This window comes from Pelophylax lessonae (assembly GCF_965119305.1).
Source record: "Pelophylax lessonae genome assembly, chromosome: 1".
Classification (NCBI taxonomy): Eukaryota; Metazoa; Chordata; class Amphibia; order Anura; family Ranidae; genus Pelophylax; species Pelophylax lessonae.
The window spans coordinates 732,546,120-732,565,010 of NC_138768.1; the positions used below are offsets into that span (position 1 = coordinate 732,546,120).

The 18,891-nt window shown below is 37.5% G+C and overlaps 1 protein-coding gene across 3 annotated transcripts in view; it reads left to right on the forward strand.

Annotated features, from left to right (window-relative positions):
- SGCZ (sarcoglycan zeta) overlaps positions 1-18,891 on the forward strand; it is a 1,591,429-nt gene that overhangs the window by 944,304 nt on the left and 628,234 nt on the right. Inside the window, exons 5-6 of one of the 3 annotated variants that reach the window (XM_082244044.1) lie at positions 14,027-14,132; positions 14,232-14,299. The exons of 1 other annotated variant lie outside the window; for it this stretch is intronic. The gene's annotated coding sequence lies outside the window, so the exon portion shown is untranslated. The remainder of the gene's footprint in view (positions 1-14,026; positions 14,133-14,231; positions 14,300-18,891) is intronic. One more of the 3 variants, XM_082244043.1, reaches the window with a different exon arrangement.

Consider the following 18,891-nt stretch of genomic DNA (forward strand, 5'->3'; position numbering starts at 1 on the left):
TTTGGCCTGCCAACCTGTATGGCTGAGTAATCATCTGGTATGTATTTTCATGGATTGTATAACAAAGTCCTTTTAAAATAAAAAAATTCCTCCAAAAACAGAAGAGTGTAAAACTTTTGCCAATTTTGTCATCTTGTGATTTAGATCCAACTTCAGTCATGATTAGCGATGGCAGGTTTAATGACAACCTGATGTCATGAAGATTGTGCCTCAATGCTATTCCCATTGCAAATGTCAGGTACTTTCACTGTTGGAATAAAAACAACAGTGCCAAAGAACCAGGGTGATGTCATTGAACAAATATGCTCATGAACATATTTGGTCATTGACTTAACCTGGGATTCCCTAGCCATTTTGTTTGCAAACTGAAGCAGGCCAGAGATATGTCATTTAGTGGTGGCATTTTTTTAAATGTCACTTTTAAAGTTGTACATTTAAATTTTTTTTTCCAACTTGTTGGCATTAGTACATGTCCCCCATTGTAGTGCGAGGCCTCCCTTAGCCCTTTTTAACCAAAGATTGCAAATTGGCTTGGAAATGGGCCAGAAAAAATATTAAAAAAAAAAAGGTTACAAGATATAATTCAGTAGGGTTGGTGTTATGCTGAGTTTTAGGGGATTTCATGGGTTCACTGAACCTCTTTGTCTTGTTCCCTCCTCATTAAATTTAAATTTTAAACACAAGAAGAGCAGAGGAAGATCCACCAAGTCTTTTGTTTTAATTTGTAACTTTTGTACCAGCATAGAATTGAGAGCACTGGTTAAGGTGAGCCACTGCATTGTGCTTTCACTCAGTGCGCACTGCAATCAGCTAAATCTTTGGTATTGGGTAGTTTATTCACATATGGGTATGTGTAAATATGTGAATGTGTGCATTAATTTATATACAGTACATATATATCAAGAAAATATTTGCTTTGGACTGCATCTTGGAGCTGCATAGTTGAAAAAAACAAACAGTGTGATGGTATATCTGCTCTCTGTTATTATGATGGAAAGATGGAGAGTGCTGCAATCATGAGATACTCTTCCTATGAGAAGCAAGACACTACAGAGGCTATTTTGGATTGTGAAGAGGTTACCAATGTTGCAGGTGTACAAAAAGACCTGTAGATAGTTCCCATATATTTGTTTAGTTACTCTAATAAACTCCAAAATTGTTCTGTAATTTTCCTCCTATTCATATCTTCATATTGATATCTTTTTTTCTTGTTTACAAACTTTTTTATTAAAAGATTGCAAAGGGTGCTGAAAAAAATACCATTTTGGAATAGCACCATAACATCTTAGTACACAAATATTGTCAAAAATGATAGAACTTGACTATGATAGTCCGAATGATAACCATGTATCAATCACATTGTAAAGTGAGAACAGTGGTGCCAGAAAAATGTATATTTTCAAATCTAGAATATAAAAACATTGGCATAACAGTGCATATACAATTATGAGTGGGTAGGAGGATTCATTCTTCCTATTAATATCTTGAACTGATGCTCTATACTTGTCTTGTGCTGTAGGAACTTTGAAAAATGCCATGGCAAGGTTTCTATTGATCTGTAGGCCTGTTAAAATGTATTAGGGCCAATTCACACCAGTGCAGTGATGTTCATTTTAGCGCAGTTGTAAAATGCAGATCATTGGAGGGACATCTGACAAGCAATAATTTGCAACATAATAAACAAGCAAAAAAATGGGGGAGCACAGCCTGAACATGTATATCTAAAGCCGGTACAGCTATGAACCAAGCGACATGTATATTAAAAAAGAATAGCGCACACATGCAAAAGAAATGACTATCAAATATGGAGACAATCCATAAAAAAAAATGGGGATTTGGTCCCACCATATGGCCATATCGTGTTCAAGCCCACCACTATGTCAAAGTACCCCATTGTCAGTGGGTCCTACACTATCCATAAAAAAGAATGAATCCAGCCTCTCTAACCCTTGGAGATAACACTCCTTGCTGGGAGAGATGTGCTAATGCACTACAAGGGACTCCTCCTATATCTACTTGATAGTGGACACTGATAGAGTGCAGGTGTTTGTGGGGGGGGGGTGCTCAACCTCAGAAGTCTGGTCAGACCGAATACATAATAAACAAGCAAAAAATTGGGGAGCACACCCTGAACATGTATATCTAAAGCCGGTGCAGCTATGACCAGACTTCTGAGGTTAAGCACCCCACTCCCCACACACACCTGTACTCTATCAGTGTCCACTATCAAGTAGATATAGGAGGAGTCCCTTGTAGTGCAGTTGCACATCTCTCCCAGTAAGGAGTGTTATCTCCAAAGGTTAGAGAGGCTGGATTCATTCTTTTTTTATGGATAGTGTAGGACCCACTGACAATTGGGTACTTTGACGTAGTGGTGGGCTTGAACACGATATGGCCATATGGTGGGACCAAATCCCCATTTTTATTTATGGATTGTCTCCATATTTGATAGTCATTTCTTTTGCATGTGTGTGCTATTCTTTTTTAATATAATTTGCAACATGACTTATTCACACCATAACACTGCACATGCATGTCAGCAGACGTCAAAATGTATGTCAACTGACGTTAGTGTGCATTAAAATGTAACTAAAATGTATGTAAATGTACATGCATTTTCCCTACATTTTAAAGCAAGTCATTGTGCATGTCCCTGAGGGTTCATGTAAAAGGGTAAATGACAACATAATGTGATTAGGCTCTTTAGGCTGTAGATTTTCTCTGCAACCCAACAGTCTACGTGTATGGCATTTGTGTGGCCTGAAGTGGGAGGTTAGAAGCCCTGTCATAAAATTAAAAAAGCTTAAAACCAGAGAAAAAGCAGAAGAGGGGAGGAACCACTACCTCTCCCCACTTAATAATAATAATCCAGACCTAGAATCACTGATTCACCGATTCATCTAAAGAGTTGTCCCCAAAACAAAGAGTCATATACCAAAAAAGAAGAGGGGCAAATAGGCCCACCAAAAAGAGGTTTCAAATGAGGACAAATGCAGTGTAACCCAAAGGTAAACATTATTATCAAAATGTAAGCAATTTAAAAGCCGAGAATTACACCTCCACCTAGCACAAATAAAATAATGATAAAATTGTCAAATAAAACATAGAGTTTGGACCCCCAGCCAAACAGCCAAGAAGCCAGCACTCAGTCATATGCATGAAGCCCAAAAATGGTAACCAGTCACATAGAGGCAATGGTACTAAAACCTATTCTAAAACTAAAAGAAAAAAAATATACACATACATTTAAAATAAGGGGCAATGTTGGGAATATGGTTGCACAACAGTAGAGCATAATCATGTATAGGTTTTAACCCATGAAAAAATCAGGATGGCCTAAAACAGAAAAAAAACTTATTTTATATGATTTTCTTTTTAGGATTGCTAGTAGAAATGTAGAGCCCACTTGGCATCTAAAGCTGTCAAAATGATGCCAAATTTGGCACCCTGGTGTTCATTCTTTAACTGATTATGACACTTTACATGGCTACACCATACAGATTCTTTGGTACACTACCCCTTGTATATCTATGTTTGGTTTTCTGCAACATTATTGTATCGGCTCCCAAACACTGCATTTTCCACTGGTAACAAAGACAACCCATTTATTAGGGGGAGGGGAAGGGACCACACCCGGACACAGTTAGTTCCCCACAGGGGTGTCCGGGAGCATAAAGGTCTACTCTTTCCCCCAATGAGGTGCAGTGAGCCAATTGACTTTATGACTTGGTCGATCCAATTATTTATTTTTTCTCTGTGTTATAATATGTTTGCAACAGATACTGAATTCTGTATTTTCATGTATTATCTTGTTGTACTACCTGTTATCTTGTACACTCACATATTTGCACTGTTTGCAACTTTGTTGTAATTTTTATTGAAAAAATCTCAAAAAAACATAAAAAAAATGAAATGTAGAGCCCACCAAACAGTATAAGGAACTAAAATAGTGCTTATTGAATTAAACCAAAAGAAGGTCACAATTAGAGACGGCCTTGCGGTTCACCCGACGGTCGGTTCGTGGCAAATTTTGCTTGTTCGCTACCCGCCAAATTTGCAAATACATGGCGTTGTTCGCGGCGGTCATATTAGTGTACATTGGGGAGAACTTTGACCCATGACACAGCCGTCAGGTGGAATGGGACAGCCAATTAAAACATTTCAGCACATGGACATGCCCCCTACCCTATAAATAGACCTGAGCTGTCGGCCATTTCACATTCTGCTTTTTGCCAGCGTAGGGAGAGGTTGCCTGTGCTCATGAGGGAGAGATTGCCAGACACAAATAGCTCTGTGAAGATCCACAAAAGTCCTTTTCAGGGCTAAGTCTGGTACACACAGTGCCAAACTCACTGGCCAATTTTTTGAACTTGTCTGATAGACCAGTGGACCCCCAATACCACATATTGAAGTGGGGTGTTATTTAACAGTATAATTTTCTAAGAGTGTATTTTAGTCCTGCAAAAATTTGGCCTCTTGCTGTGTAAACTGTGCTACACACAGTGACAACAGTTACTGGCCATTTATTTGTAGAACTGTTGTAATAAACCTGTGGCCCCCCAATACCACAGATTGAAGCGGGGTGTTATCTGAGTATACTTTTACAAGTGTATTTGTGTCCTGCAACAATATTGCCTCTTTTGCTGAGTTAAGTCTGGTACACACAGTGCCAAACTCACTGGCCAATTTTTTGAACAACCGGTGTGAAAGACCAGTGGCCCCCCAATACCACATATTGAAGTTGGGTGTTATCTGAGTAAACTTTTACAAGTGTATTTGTGTCCTACAACAATATTGCCTCTTTTGCTGAGTTAAGTCTGGTACACACAGTGCCAAACTAACTGGCCAATTTTTTTTTATCTGGTGTGATAGACCAATGGCCCCCCAATACCACATATTGAAGTGGGGTGTTATCTGAGTAAACTTATACAAGTGTATTTGTGTCCTGCAACTATATTGCCTCTTTTGTTGAGTTAAGTCTGGTACACACAGTGCCAAACTCACTGGCCAATTTTTTGAACTGGTGTGATAGACTAATGGCCCCCCAATACCACATATTGAAATGAGGTGTTATCTGAGTAAACTTTTACAAGTGTATTTGTGTCCTGCAACAATATTGCCTCTTTTGCTGAGTTAAGTATGGTACACACAGTGCCAAACTCACTGGCCAATTTTTTGAACTGGTGTGATAGACCAATGCCCCCCCAATACCACATATTGAAGTGGGGTGTTATCTGAGTAAACTTTTACAAATGTATTTGTGTCCTGCAACAATATTGCCTCTTTTGCTGTGTTAAGTCTGGTACACACAGTGCCAAACTCACTGGCCAATTTTTGAACAACTGGTGTGATAGACCAGTGGCCCCCCAATACCACATATTGAAGTGGGGTGTTATCTGAGTAAACTTTTACAAGTGTATTTGTGTCCTGCAACAATATTGCCTCTTTTGCTGAGTAAAGTCTGGTACACACAGTGCCAAACTCACTGGCCAATTTTTTGAACAACTGGTGTGATAGACCAGTGGTCCCCCAATACCACATATTGAAGTGGGGTGTTATTTAACAATATAATTTTCTAAGAGTGTATTTTAGGCCTGCAAAAATTTGGCCTCTTTTGCTGTGTTAACTGTGCTACACACAGTGACAACAGTTACTGGCCAAATATTTGTAGAACTGGCAGACTGACGGACCGGCAGATAGGGAGGAGAGGCAGGCAGAACTTGCATTGCACAAGAGGTACAAAGCAGACTGCAAATGTATCAGGAGCGAGCCATCAACCATGTACAGTCATATCTGGCGCTCCCAGGATGCCGTCACATGGCTCTGCAGTGTGGGCTTGTTTTAATGTGTCCGCTACTGACAACAGTGTTGCCATCTGCTGCCTTTGCAGTCAACGCATAAGTCGCGGTAAGCCCAACACTCAACTAGGGACAACCGCCTTAAGAAGGCACCTGAAATCCCATCACCGAGCCCAGTGGGAGCAACACCGTCAGAACCCACAAAGCCACACTCCAGGCTCTCACCGTCCAGCCTTTTCTCCTTCTTCTTCTCCTGTCTCCTCACAGTTGCCCTCCACTCCACCTTCCATGATGCCGGCGTCACTTTGTTCTGGAAAAAGGCAGGCTTCTGTGGCTCAAATGTTGGAGCGTAAAAAAAGGTGTCCGACTACATCGGGTTAACTGCCGATGTGGATGCTCTGAGGAGTGATGAACCCCTGGACTACTGGATGGGCAGGCTTGACCTCTGGCCAGAGCTTGCACAATTTGCAATGGAACTGTTGGCTTGCCCCCCATCCAGAGTCCGGTCTGAAAGGACGTACAGTGCAGCAGGGGGGATCGTGACCGAAAAGCGCACTCGCCTAGCTCATGACAGTGTAGACTACCTCACATTTATAAAAATGAATGAGGCATGGATCTCTGAGGAATTCAACACATGTGACCAGTAGACCATGTTTCATTGAAATTCCTCATGACAGGCCACAAATATCTGCCAGGCCGCCATCCACCCATAACCATTCCTGGTCCTTGTCTTCGCTAAATACAGCGGCATAAAAGGCAATTAATGTCCATTGAATGGCTAATTTTTGGGGCCTATTCAGGCCGACACTTACTTCTGTATACTGTGAATGCCTAATGTACCTCCAGCCATCAAATACACTACGTTCTTTGCTGTCAGTTAAACCCATGTGAGCTAATTTTTTGAGCCTATACAGGCCGACACTTACTTCTGTACACTGTGTGAATGCCTAATGTACCTCTAGCCATCAAATACTACGTTCTTTGGTGTCAGTTAAACCCATGTGAGATAATTTTTGGGGCCTATACAGGCCGACACTTACTTCTGTATCCTGTGAATGCCTAATGTACCTCTAGCCATCAAATACACTACGTTCTTTGCTGTCAGTTAAACCCATGTGAGCTAATTTTTGGGGCCTATACAGGCCGACACTTACTTCTGTATACTGTGTGAATGCCTAATGTACCTCTAGCCATCAAATACTACACTCTTTGCTGTCAGTTAAACCCATGTGAGCTAATTTTTGGAGCCTATACAGGCCGAAAATTACTTCTGTATACTGTGAATGCCTAATGTACCTCCAGCCATCAAATACTACGTTCTTTGCTGTCAGTTAAACCCATGTGAGCTAATTTTTGGAGCCTATACCGGCCGACACTTACTTCTGTATACTGTGTGAATGCCTAATGTACCTCTAGCCATCAAATACTACGTTCTTTGCTGTCAGTTAAACCCATGTGAGCTAATTTTTGGGGTCTATACAGGCCAACTCTTACTTCTTTATCCTGTGAATGCCTAATGTACATCTAGCCATCAAATACACTATGTTCTTTGCTGTCAGTTAAACCCATATGGGCTAATTTTTGGGGCCTATACAGGCCGACACTTACTTCTGTATACTGTGAATGCCTAATGTACCTCTAGCCATCAAATACACTACGTTCTTTGCTGTCAGTTAAAGCCATGTGAGCTAATTTTTGGGGCCTATGCAGGCCGACACTTACTTCTGTATACTGTGAATGCCTAATGTACCTCCAGCCATCAAGTACTACGTTCTTTGCTGTAAGCTAAACCCATGTGAGCTAATTTTTGGGGCCTATACAGGCCGACACTTATTTCTGTATCCTGTGAATGCCTAATGTACCTTCAGCCACAGAATACTACGTTCTTAACTGTCAGGTAAATGCATGTGGGCTAATTTTTGGGTCCTATACTCGCCGACACTTACTTCTGTATCCTGTGAATGCCTAATGTACCTTCAGCCACAGAATACAACGTACTTACTTGTCAGGTAAACCCATGTGGGCTAATATTTGGGGCCTATACTGACCAACACTTACTTCTGTATCCTGTGAATGCCTAATGTATCTTCAGCCACAGAATACTACATTCTTAGCTGTCAGGTAAACCCATGTGGGCTAATTTTTTGGGCCAATACTGGCCGACACTTACTTCTGTATCCTGAGAATGCCTAATGTACCTTCAGCCACAGAATACTACATTCTTAGCTGTCAGGTAAATGCATGTGGGCTAATTTTTGGGGCCTGGAATGGCCGACACTTACTTCTTTATCCTGTGAATGCCTAATTTTTCAGACTGGAATTGAAAATCAATGGGTCTGTAAAGGTTCCGCCAAATTGTGGAATGGATGCGGACCCATTTTACAGATGTGTGAATGGACCCTATATGTATTAGACATCTATTTACCAGCTGTTGTCAGTTCTGGCTGTAAAAAAGAAAAAATTAGGGCAACTTTTTCAATTGCAATACTTCTGTTATGACATTGTCCATGTGCTGGGACTATTTGTGCACAGCTAGTACGTCTTTTGTGGCTGCAAATATGACCTAAAGGTTTTTAAAGTTCGCCTCCCATTAAAGTCAATGGGGCCCGCCGCGAACTTGCGGCTGACGTTCAAGAACCGCCCCGGCCAATGTTCGTCCATCTCTAGTCACAAGAATCTTCAATTAGTTAAAGGATAAGTTCACCTTTAGTAACATGTTACATGTTACACCCATATTCAGGGCCCACACCTCCTGAGTCCGTATTATTACTTCTATCCGCATGCACTATCTTAAATTAAAATAAGGTGGCCGCCATGTGGGGTTCAGCTCACCTGGCCGTGTCATTCATTCACAGAATGGCTGACGGCTTGTACTTCTCCATGAACTACCAGGGCGCTGATGATCGCTCTTGGTAGTTCATTGATCCATCCTGTCATTGAGTAACTGCCTGTCTGTAAAAGGTACGTGCAGACAGCTAAACTGACAGTCTGCAGGAGCCTAAGAGTGCACTGTTTTTTGCACTGCATTATCTGTTTATGCTTTACATGCTCCTAATTAAAAAAAAAATAATAAATGTACATTTTGTTTTTTGCTTAAAAAAGGTGAACCTATCCTTTAAAGCATCCAGGTAGTGTTCAGTATGGTTAACCAGTTTGGCTCTAGAGCTAATTGTTTTCATTTCACATGTAAAAAACTAAATGTTTGGCAATATGTTTACTTAAAAATCCCAGAACATTATATATTTTCTGAAAGCAGAGGTCCTGTAGAATAAAAATATGATAGTTGCAAATATTTTATTTCACATGATATTTGCACAACGGATTATTAAATGCAAAATTTCAGAACAAAATACAAGAAAATCAATTTTAGTGCAAACACATACAATATAGTACCCATTTTTTTGGTAAAATATAAAAGATGAGGTTGCACTGAGTAAATAGATACCAAACATGCCAAGTCTAAAAAATTGCAGGCACCAGTGATATTGCTCATAACTATGGTACCCAAAAATTTCCATTGGTGACACTTTAAAAGCACTTTCAACTCATCCATTTAGAGTTAACCAAGAGCTCTTGTGCTAGAAATATTGTTCTGCCTCTGACGCTTGTGGCCATATGTCACACGTATGATGCAACCACAGTTTTGTAGTGCTGGCGCACCCTGGGAGCACATTTGTGTTTTCGCATGTGTGCAGAGCAATGGGGGTTAAAGCTATTTTTTTATTTATTTATTTATTATTTTTTACACATTTTATCATAATTGTATTTTGTTCTTACGTATTTCTTTAATTTCTTTATTTATTTTCACTTGATTGTTGTCACAAGGGGTTAGTAAACCTCCATCTGATAGCACTGGGCAGGTGATAGGTACTCTTTTTGGGGACATTTTAAGGGTCTAATTGACCCCAATGTCTCCCATGCTCTTCACACCATCTATCCAAGAACAGATCTACTCGGTTAGATGTGGCCCCTGGCTTAACTGGCCTTTACCAGCCAGGAAAGGATGGATGTGAAACCAGAAGTGACTATATAATCTGCGCTTCTGGTTTCTTCATGTAAATGAGATTGAGGCTTGGATATACCTCATACTTCTCACTATCGTGAAGCTGGCAGTTGTGATCCTGAGCTCCCATTAAGAGAAGGAGAGCCTGGTAACCACCTGGCTGCCAATGGGAGGCCACCATGCCACTCACTCTGGGAAAGTGATCGGCAGCTATACAGCTGCCACATCACTTTCACTTTACTGTATAATACAGCATCTGTCAACAGCTCAAGATAAACTTGATTGGTAGACCCAATTTTCATTTCAGGAGCACCATTTATTAATGCTGCTGCAGAAAACATGTACAGATTTAAATGCTTGTGATTGGGCTGTCAATGCAGAACCAAGGCATAGTGCACAGAGCCAATCAGAGTGCCATAGTAACTACTGTCATTAAGACTAAAAGTAATAGGTAATTAAAACATTTGAATTGTCACCAAAGCGGAATTAGAGGAGAAATCTTCTAAATCTTCTAGCTTTTCTAACTTTCCCGTGAAAAAAAAACGTCTAAAAAAGGCATTTTGCTTACTTTTGAGATTTGATTTGTGCTGACAGAGCAAGAAACTGGGGGTCCCCCTAATGAGCACAAATGGCAAAAAATAACTGTCAGGGGCTTTATCCATTATCTTTTTTAAAACGTTTTAGCTTTAAATTAATTGCAATGGTAATAAACCTATTATAGTGTAAAGGTATGCAAACGACATTTACTGTATGCAATGTGCACTACAAAGCTAATTAAAACTTCTATCATTTATATATTATAGGAAATTTACTGCACATCTTCATGCATATACAAATGTATACATATGTGTATACTCTGCATATGTATGTTATACTGAGTATGTATTTTTTTTTATTCATTTTAAGTTATTGTACAGTGGGTTAGAGGTCACAATATACATTAGATAACCTTAGGGAACTTTAATGCTCTTAAAAGGGTCCCTTGAGTGATCAAATTGCTAGGTCCTCCAAGGAGGAGAAACACCTTTACTCCCTGCATTGCCCCCCTCCTCACTCACAAAGAGGGTTGAAGGCATAAGTGGAATAGCCGGCAAGAAAAGCATTAAGAGATGTTTCAGATGCTGGTTGGTAGCAGAAAGAAACATTCTATAAGAAACTGTTATTATAGTAATAATGATAGCAGACAAAGTGTTATATGTTATAATAATGATAAAAAACCTGCGCTTGGTTGATTGCTAAAATACAGTAAGCAGCAGCTGCTGTTCACCCAATGAGGATGGGGAGTAACCAGAACAAATTAATTAAAACAGCGCTTGCTAAATAGGATGAATAACAAATAAAGTGGTAAACTTGCTAGAAAAACATGCTGGATGAAATGTGAATCAGCATTTGAAGTGCAAAATAATCCCTATAATGTATAGGTCAATAAATAGATTTTCAAAATACGCAATGTATCAGTGGATGGTCCATTGATGACATACAGGAGGGCGGTTGAAACGCGTTGACGTAATTTCCGGTTTAACAAATTGCATCCCTTCCTGTTTTTCTCGTGGAACACACGCGAGGCGGCATTCCAGGAAGTTTTTCATACTATTACCTACTGCCTATGTTTTCTTCGACTTTGTGAGTATATTTGCGATCTACTTTAATAAACTATCTTTATAAACAAGATCACACTAGGATCGTCTTTTATTTGGGCTGAGCCTGCTAAGGAAACAATTTCTGGACACTTGAACTAAATGTTACTGCTGGATGGTACCCAGGACTCCACACCATTAACCATTAAGGCTGCATTTGGCCCAGAGGGGGGTCTTCATTTCTGGTAAGTGGGGGTGCAAGAGGGGAGAGTGGCACCTTGACACAGATGACCACCTTCCATCAATAAGAAAATAAGGCACCTGAGCACCTTTTTGAGCACCTTTGAACATTTCATGAACTTCATTATTGCATGCACGTATTTATGAATTGAACTCTACTATTGTATGCATTTATTTATGAACTGAAATATGTATTTATATATACATTTTTTGATTACATTGCATATTTTGCACATCTATTTATTGACCTATACATTATAGGGATTCTTTTGCACTTCAAATGCTGATACACATTTCATCTAGCATGTTTTTCTAGCATGTTTATCACTTTATTTGTTATTCATCCTATTTAGCAAGCACTGTTTTTATTAATTTATTTAGTTTATTATTAGTTAAAGTGTTATATGTGTTTTTTCTTTTTCTTCTTTTTTTTTTTATTTTCGTATTAGGATATTACACAGTAGCTAAAAACCTGCCAATGCACGTTTGGGTCACAATTATTAGGATTTGTTTGATAGTGTTTTGTTTTCTTTGTTTTGTTTTCTTTGTTTTGTTTTTTGTTTTCTTTGTTTTGTTCTATCTACAGTTATAATATTGTGTCTCTGCTCTGGAGCGGACACATACCTGTCATTGCTATAAGTAATAATATGTCATTAGACTATTTTTGTTGTTGTATGTATTTCAACCTTTTATGCATTATACTATAGCAGATTGATGTAAATGCAGTTGCAGATTTCAAAGTGGATGTCTATTCTTTTAATAAACATTTTTCTGATTTAAAAAAAAAAAAAAAAAAACAATCTGCCAATGACATGTACTTACAACTGGTCTACTATTTGGGGCACTTTTTTGGCAATGTCAATTGACAGTCAAGAGAACTGTAAAAACTGTGTGACTTGTCTGTTTCATGAGCAATACAGCAACCCTATTTATGAAACAACCAAATGTGCAAACACAGTTTTGTATGTGCTGCCAATCCATATTTGTATTGACAGTTAAGTTACAGCAGTGGTAAAAAGAAAAAAGGTTATTGTATTCTTTAAAACTATTAAAACACTACTGGTTTATTCTATGACAAACACAATGCCAATGCCGTCCCTCAATAGTTTTATGCAATTGTTTTGTACTCTAATATTGTTATTTACCTGGACAAATCGGCAAGTGTTTGTATTTCTCTTCCTAATATTTCTGGTGTGTGTTCAAAAAACTATGATTCATAATTTTCATTTGAGTTAACTTCCACCTTTTTTTTCTTTGTCTCTTTATTGCCAGTCTTATCTATGCTCAGAATTTTTTTCCTCTGCAGTAAGATTTGATATGCTTTAAGGAGAGTCTGCCATTTAAAATATTTCATATACATTGCATTTAATGTCCTATAGTGTTTATGTATCCATAGCTGCTCTTGCAACAAGGTCTTTACTGGGCATAGCAATGTATTTTGCATTCTTAGATTTATTAAGTGGATGTGAAGCAGTGTACATTTTTAATGCATTAAATATGACTGTTTGAAAGCAGCATATTGACACATAAGAATGGCTTAGCAGTTAGTTGGCTTGAGAAAAGGAAAATAACTTACTATTTAAAGAGGAAAGAACAAAAAAGGAGACCTGTGAAAGAGAATGTGGAACGATGAGATAACTGGCTTACTTGGGAAAAAGCAGAATTAAATGAGACAAGCAAACATCTATGTGCTACACAGCTTTAAAACTGGTAGATGTGGAAAAATATATGCATACATGTATTTTTTATTCTATTTGGTGTTTTTATATTTTTCTGTACAAAACTAAAAAATAACCTCAGCTAGGAAAATAGCTATAAAATATAGAAATAAAACAAATAAATATAATAACCCTTGCAAATTCTTTCACTGTTAGGCATCATGAACATTACATCCCCAGATGGCAAAAAGAACAAAATGTTTATTTATTTGTCCATAATCGACCTTATCAATGAAAAACCGAAAATAAAATAAAAACTGCACTTCTATCTATTGCAAATGAATGCTTAAGCATGGAAAGTGGGTTCATTATTATTTTAAAATATAGACATAATGACAACACTAACTTTCTCAGAGCTCCCGTAATTCCATTATATGATGGCTATGCAACATAAATTTTAAAAAAGCCAAATGTCTGTATTAAGCCACATTGAATATGAATGCTAGAGTATTAAGCAGATGATTTCTGCATAATTTATAACCAGTATGGTGAATTGCATTGCAAGAGGTTTTTTTACCATCTGGGGATGTAATGGACTCCTAAATATGTTGGCTATTATCCTCTGTGTGTCTCAGTTAATTCTGCATCATTTAAAGCCTTGGTCTATCTAATTTTTCCAATTCTCCTCTATTCTTCCACAACTTGGTTTCTTTTCTTCTTCTTTAAATAATAATTTATTTTCTTTTCCAGGACACAGCAAAGAACCATCTGCACACCATGACAAGGAACCAGTAAAGATGAAAATTGGGACTGTTAAAATATTTCCTTGCCTACCAGTCTCATTAGATAAGTATATGTAAATATATTTCATCTTCTTTAATGTTCTGTTTATACATCTGAAAATTTTTCTTTCATGAGCAATCAGTAGCTTTCTTTCAAATATATTTTGTTTTAGAAGGAACACCAAATCCTGAATGTGCCAAAACACCTGCAAAAAAGAATGCCGTGGTTTTATTGCAAAATGTAAGGGAATATTTCTATATGTTATATGCTGGATCTATGAAAAATGTATAGTTACAAAAATATAAGTCCTGTACATATACAAGTTAAATTTAGTCTTGTAGTCTTGTACAAATGTTAAATAAATGATTATGTTGATTTTCTTTACAGACATACCACCACCATATACCTGTATACTTTGTTATTTAAAAATACAGATTTGGACATATTAAATAATAATAATAATAAAAACAGCATCTCAAAGACAATAAAAACTGAAAGGTATTTATTAAACCTTTACTCACACCAATATACAGTAAAATAGTAATGGACAGCTACAGTTACACAGTGAAAGAAGATTGACAACAATATTTGGGTTTACATACATTTTACCAGATTGTACAAGAAAATTCTAACATGCGTGGGACATTTATTAGTAGTCTTAGATTGAGGGTGGGGACATCTGCTTGGTTTGGTGTAAGACATTCGGGTATCAGGACTTCCCCTTTTAAAAATTCTCATCTGACGATGGTGGCACTCAGTGGGAAACACTTTTTGTGTAATATTATGTGCCTCTGACTGCCAGAACTGCTCATTATCATCCTCTAAGAGATCAAAAATGAAAACCAGGGAAACTATTTGTGGGCCACTGAGGAAATATTACATTCTTGAATATTTTTTTGTAACAGTGTCTTTTATGTGTATTTACAAAAACAGTTTGGCTTACAAGAAATGCAAGATAAGGGATAAATCTAGAGGAAAAAATGGATGCATACAAAAAGAGTTTGGTTTGTTTTTTTATTTTCTGCTAAATTCTTCTATTTTTTCCAATCTTACGAAAAATTGCAGTACAGAAAGAGAGTGCTCTGAAAGTCTATCAGGCTAGACCTGTTGTTCTCTATCTTTCAAGGTCTTGTCTATTTACTACATTATTTGTGTTGAAAAGCACAATGTGCTGAAAACAAGCTGAATTGAATCAATCAGTTTGATTCTAGTTTGGTTGGCTCAGCACTTATATTGGCCAGAACAAACCTAATAAACTGTAATGAATCCATTTTGAAAGTCAGTCTTTGGAAGTTAAGTTTGTGGACCATGTGTCTCAATGTGAGTCAGAAAGATCTTTACTTTCTTTAAGTCTAGTTTGGTCTATTTATAGAGATATTTATTTTGTAATATAATTTTTTTCACACAATATAAATACAATAATATTACTGAAAACATTAAGCGCCATGTTAAACAAGCATATTTTGGTTTTAATATCTAAAACCCTCCTCTGAAGAATCAGAATATTATCTTTCAGGTAAAAGTTTAGGGTTTTCCATTGTGGTTCCTGGTCAATTACATTTTTAATTTTTATTCCCTTTTTAAGTTTATGTATTTATAAACCAATATTTTATAGAATTTTATGCAACCCTTTCTTTTTTGATATTATTGTGGTTTTTGGTCAATTTTAGTTTCTTTTTTTTGTTTAACATATTTATAAATCAATGCTTATTGATTTTTATACAGCTCTCATATGCAAATCTGACCAAAATGTAGGTGTGTAATTCATTCTGGTATGTTTGAGTTTGGCATTTGTTAATTGCCCTTGCAGACTAGTGAACTAGACACAGTCCTAGCAAGCACTACCACCCTGAAAAGAAGCTTCCGACCACATGAACATGTTTGAACTTTGACAGCTGGCATTTCTCTGGTTTGCAGAAGTGTTTTACAATCATTCAAACAATTCTAGAGGCTATAAAATGATCAGTGAGCTCCCATTCACTTATCCCACATGTAACACACAAACCTGAAAGCACTTAACCCAGAGCACTTCTGAGCTCACAGTTTCAGTGTCTAAGCAGCAGATGCTGGCTGAACTACAGATGAGGAACTCTGTGTCTCTGATCTCTATGGGTTTTGAATGCAGAGTAAAGCAAGGGTCTAAAATACCCCTGATGTCTCAATAAAAGTCATTGTCATTGTCAAGTCAGGTGGCTTTTCAGTATCTTAGAGAGAGTAAGAAAATTAAGTTAAAAAATCAAATAATTTTAAAAGACCCCTCACAGACATATAGTGCACACACAGACACAAACTTAGAGTGTACCTACAATTAAATCTTTCAAACATACCAGAGGTAGAAAAATAATTTTGAGGTCATTGTTAAACCCCTGAAGAGATAAACTGTAAAGGTTTTTTAATGCATTGCCTATTTACAGTTTTGTGGTTTTTGCAAGGGAGCTAGATATATTTGGTATTTTCAAATTGACAACAACTCTTTTTTTCATGTTTAATGGACAATTTGTAGATTATGTTATGTTTCTGCATTTTGTTTTTCAGAAAAAATAGACTTACTTTATGTAAATATCAATTGACATAAAAACTGTGACTGGGAATTTATTGTATGGGTGGGTTTCTTTCCAAAAACATATCATTTTTGCTTTCTTTATTAAATATTCAATGAGCATTGAAGAGAAAATGTAAAAACTGGTCTGTCCATGACAGCTTTAAAAGCCTATGGGGTTTATTTACTAAAGGAAAAAAACAGCATTTTTGCCTTTAGTAAATCAACCCCGAAGTGTAAATATGAAGCTATGATAACTATACAATGGGGTTTATTTACTAAAGGAAAATCCACTCTGCACTACAAGTCCACTTGGAAGTACACGTGGAAGTGCAGTCACTGTTGATCTGAGGGGGACATGCAAGGAAATTAAAAAACAGCATTTTTGCTTGCACATGAATGAATAATAGAAATCAGCAGAGCCTCCCCTCATTTCAGATCCTCCCCTCAGATCTACAGCAACTGCGCTTTTAAGTGCACTTCCAGTAGTCCACTTGTAGGGCAGAGTAGATTTGCCTTTAGTAAATCAACCCCAAGGTTCCATAACTTTGTATAGTTAATTGTAATTTGGATCTTTTTTGCAGCTCTTAGGTGATGCACCTCATTGTATACAATTTAGAAATTGGTTGTGTGCAATTCTGTGATTTTATGATAATAAAGTTAATAGTACTACAGAAATCCATTATATAAGCTTAGTACCTGACATACCCATTGACATGGTTGTATTTTATTTATTACAATGTACTAATACTACTCTTACTAAAGTGTTATTTCCCTGGCTATCATGCTAATCATAGATCGGCCCTAATGGAGTCTGTTGGGCTAATATAAAACGTCTGCCTTTCTCTTAAAGAATAACTGTAAACTTCCTTAGCTATTTTAATATGTCCAGAAACTACAAGCAAAAAACAACCCTTTACCCTTGATTTTTTTTCTTTTCAGGGATATGATGGTTTTGTGCAATATTACTATAATATATTAATATTATATTAATATAATCACTTTTAAAAACACCCCTTGCATTTCTTGCCGTGGTTATCTTGAGTAAGGGCAGATGATTCATGTAGCATTTACTTACTGGAATCCATCTACCTTAGTTCAGTCATTGTAGACAGGAGGGTATACTTAGCTGAAAACAAAATCAATTCTCCTCTCCTGAAGACTCCTGTATGACAGCAGTTGCCTAGGCCAGGATACCAGGAAGAAACTGAAAAAAATGTAGAAAAAAAAAAGTTTAAAAAAAGCCAATGTAATATGCCTTCCTATATATTTACAAATGTTAGCAGCATAATGATTAGAAATAATCAATGTGGGTTGGGAGAGTGAAGTTCTCCTTTAAGATATAGAAGAAAAAAAAAAGAATATATTCTCCTGTCCATTTTTGCAACTACTCTTACCTAATTAATTAACTGATTGCAATAGAAATGTACCCCAAAATCTGATATTTACATCTAATCTTTATAAGAATGCATTGTATATATATATATATATATATATATATATATATATATATATATATATATATATGTATGCACTTTACCTAAGCTTTATATAGTCCAAAATCTGACATTTCCTTGGTAGTTAGGGACTGTATTTGTTCATGATTTCATTTGGATGACTAGAAGTGCACAGAATTTCTTAAGAAAAAAAATGAAGATACAATTTATATGAGCTTCTTAAGACAAAATGGGCTACTGACCTTTTTGACCAGGTTAAAAATTGCAAACATTTTGTAGAAAAGGATATCTCCACAAGGTCAGCATAAACCATACAGACTTTGGTGACTCACAAAGAACACAGGAAACACACAGAACAAAAACAGAGATTACCTTCAGCTCTCATAATTGTAGCCACTATCGCTTCTCGGCCTTTTGGCTAAGATCAAGTGTAGTATCTGTTCTTATCAGTTGGTATGGACCCTGATGGTTAGTATCGGCAGGGGCTGAAATGAACCGGGGCGCTCCAGACGTCACTGGGGGACCGGGAAGTAGGCACTGTCAGAGAAAGCCGGATGGGTCCGTTGCCTTCTGATTTGAATGGGTCCGCCCCTACCAGTTTGAAGGGAGCGAGAAAACTGGATCTGCGGCCAGTTAGTACTGCTCCTGGATGTGATTGGTAAGGAACGGCGGTGGCGGTGGGGGAGCCTTTCCTCCTGGGTTGAATCTGGCCTTGCAAAAGGCTTGTCCCCAGTTGAAGGCAGGTTCTCCCTAAGCTGTCCAAAGTTCTGATGCCTCCTGGTAGGATAGGGCTACGCTTGGTCTGGCCTTTGGGCCGGGGTAGAAAAAGCCCGTAG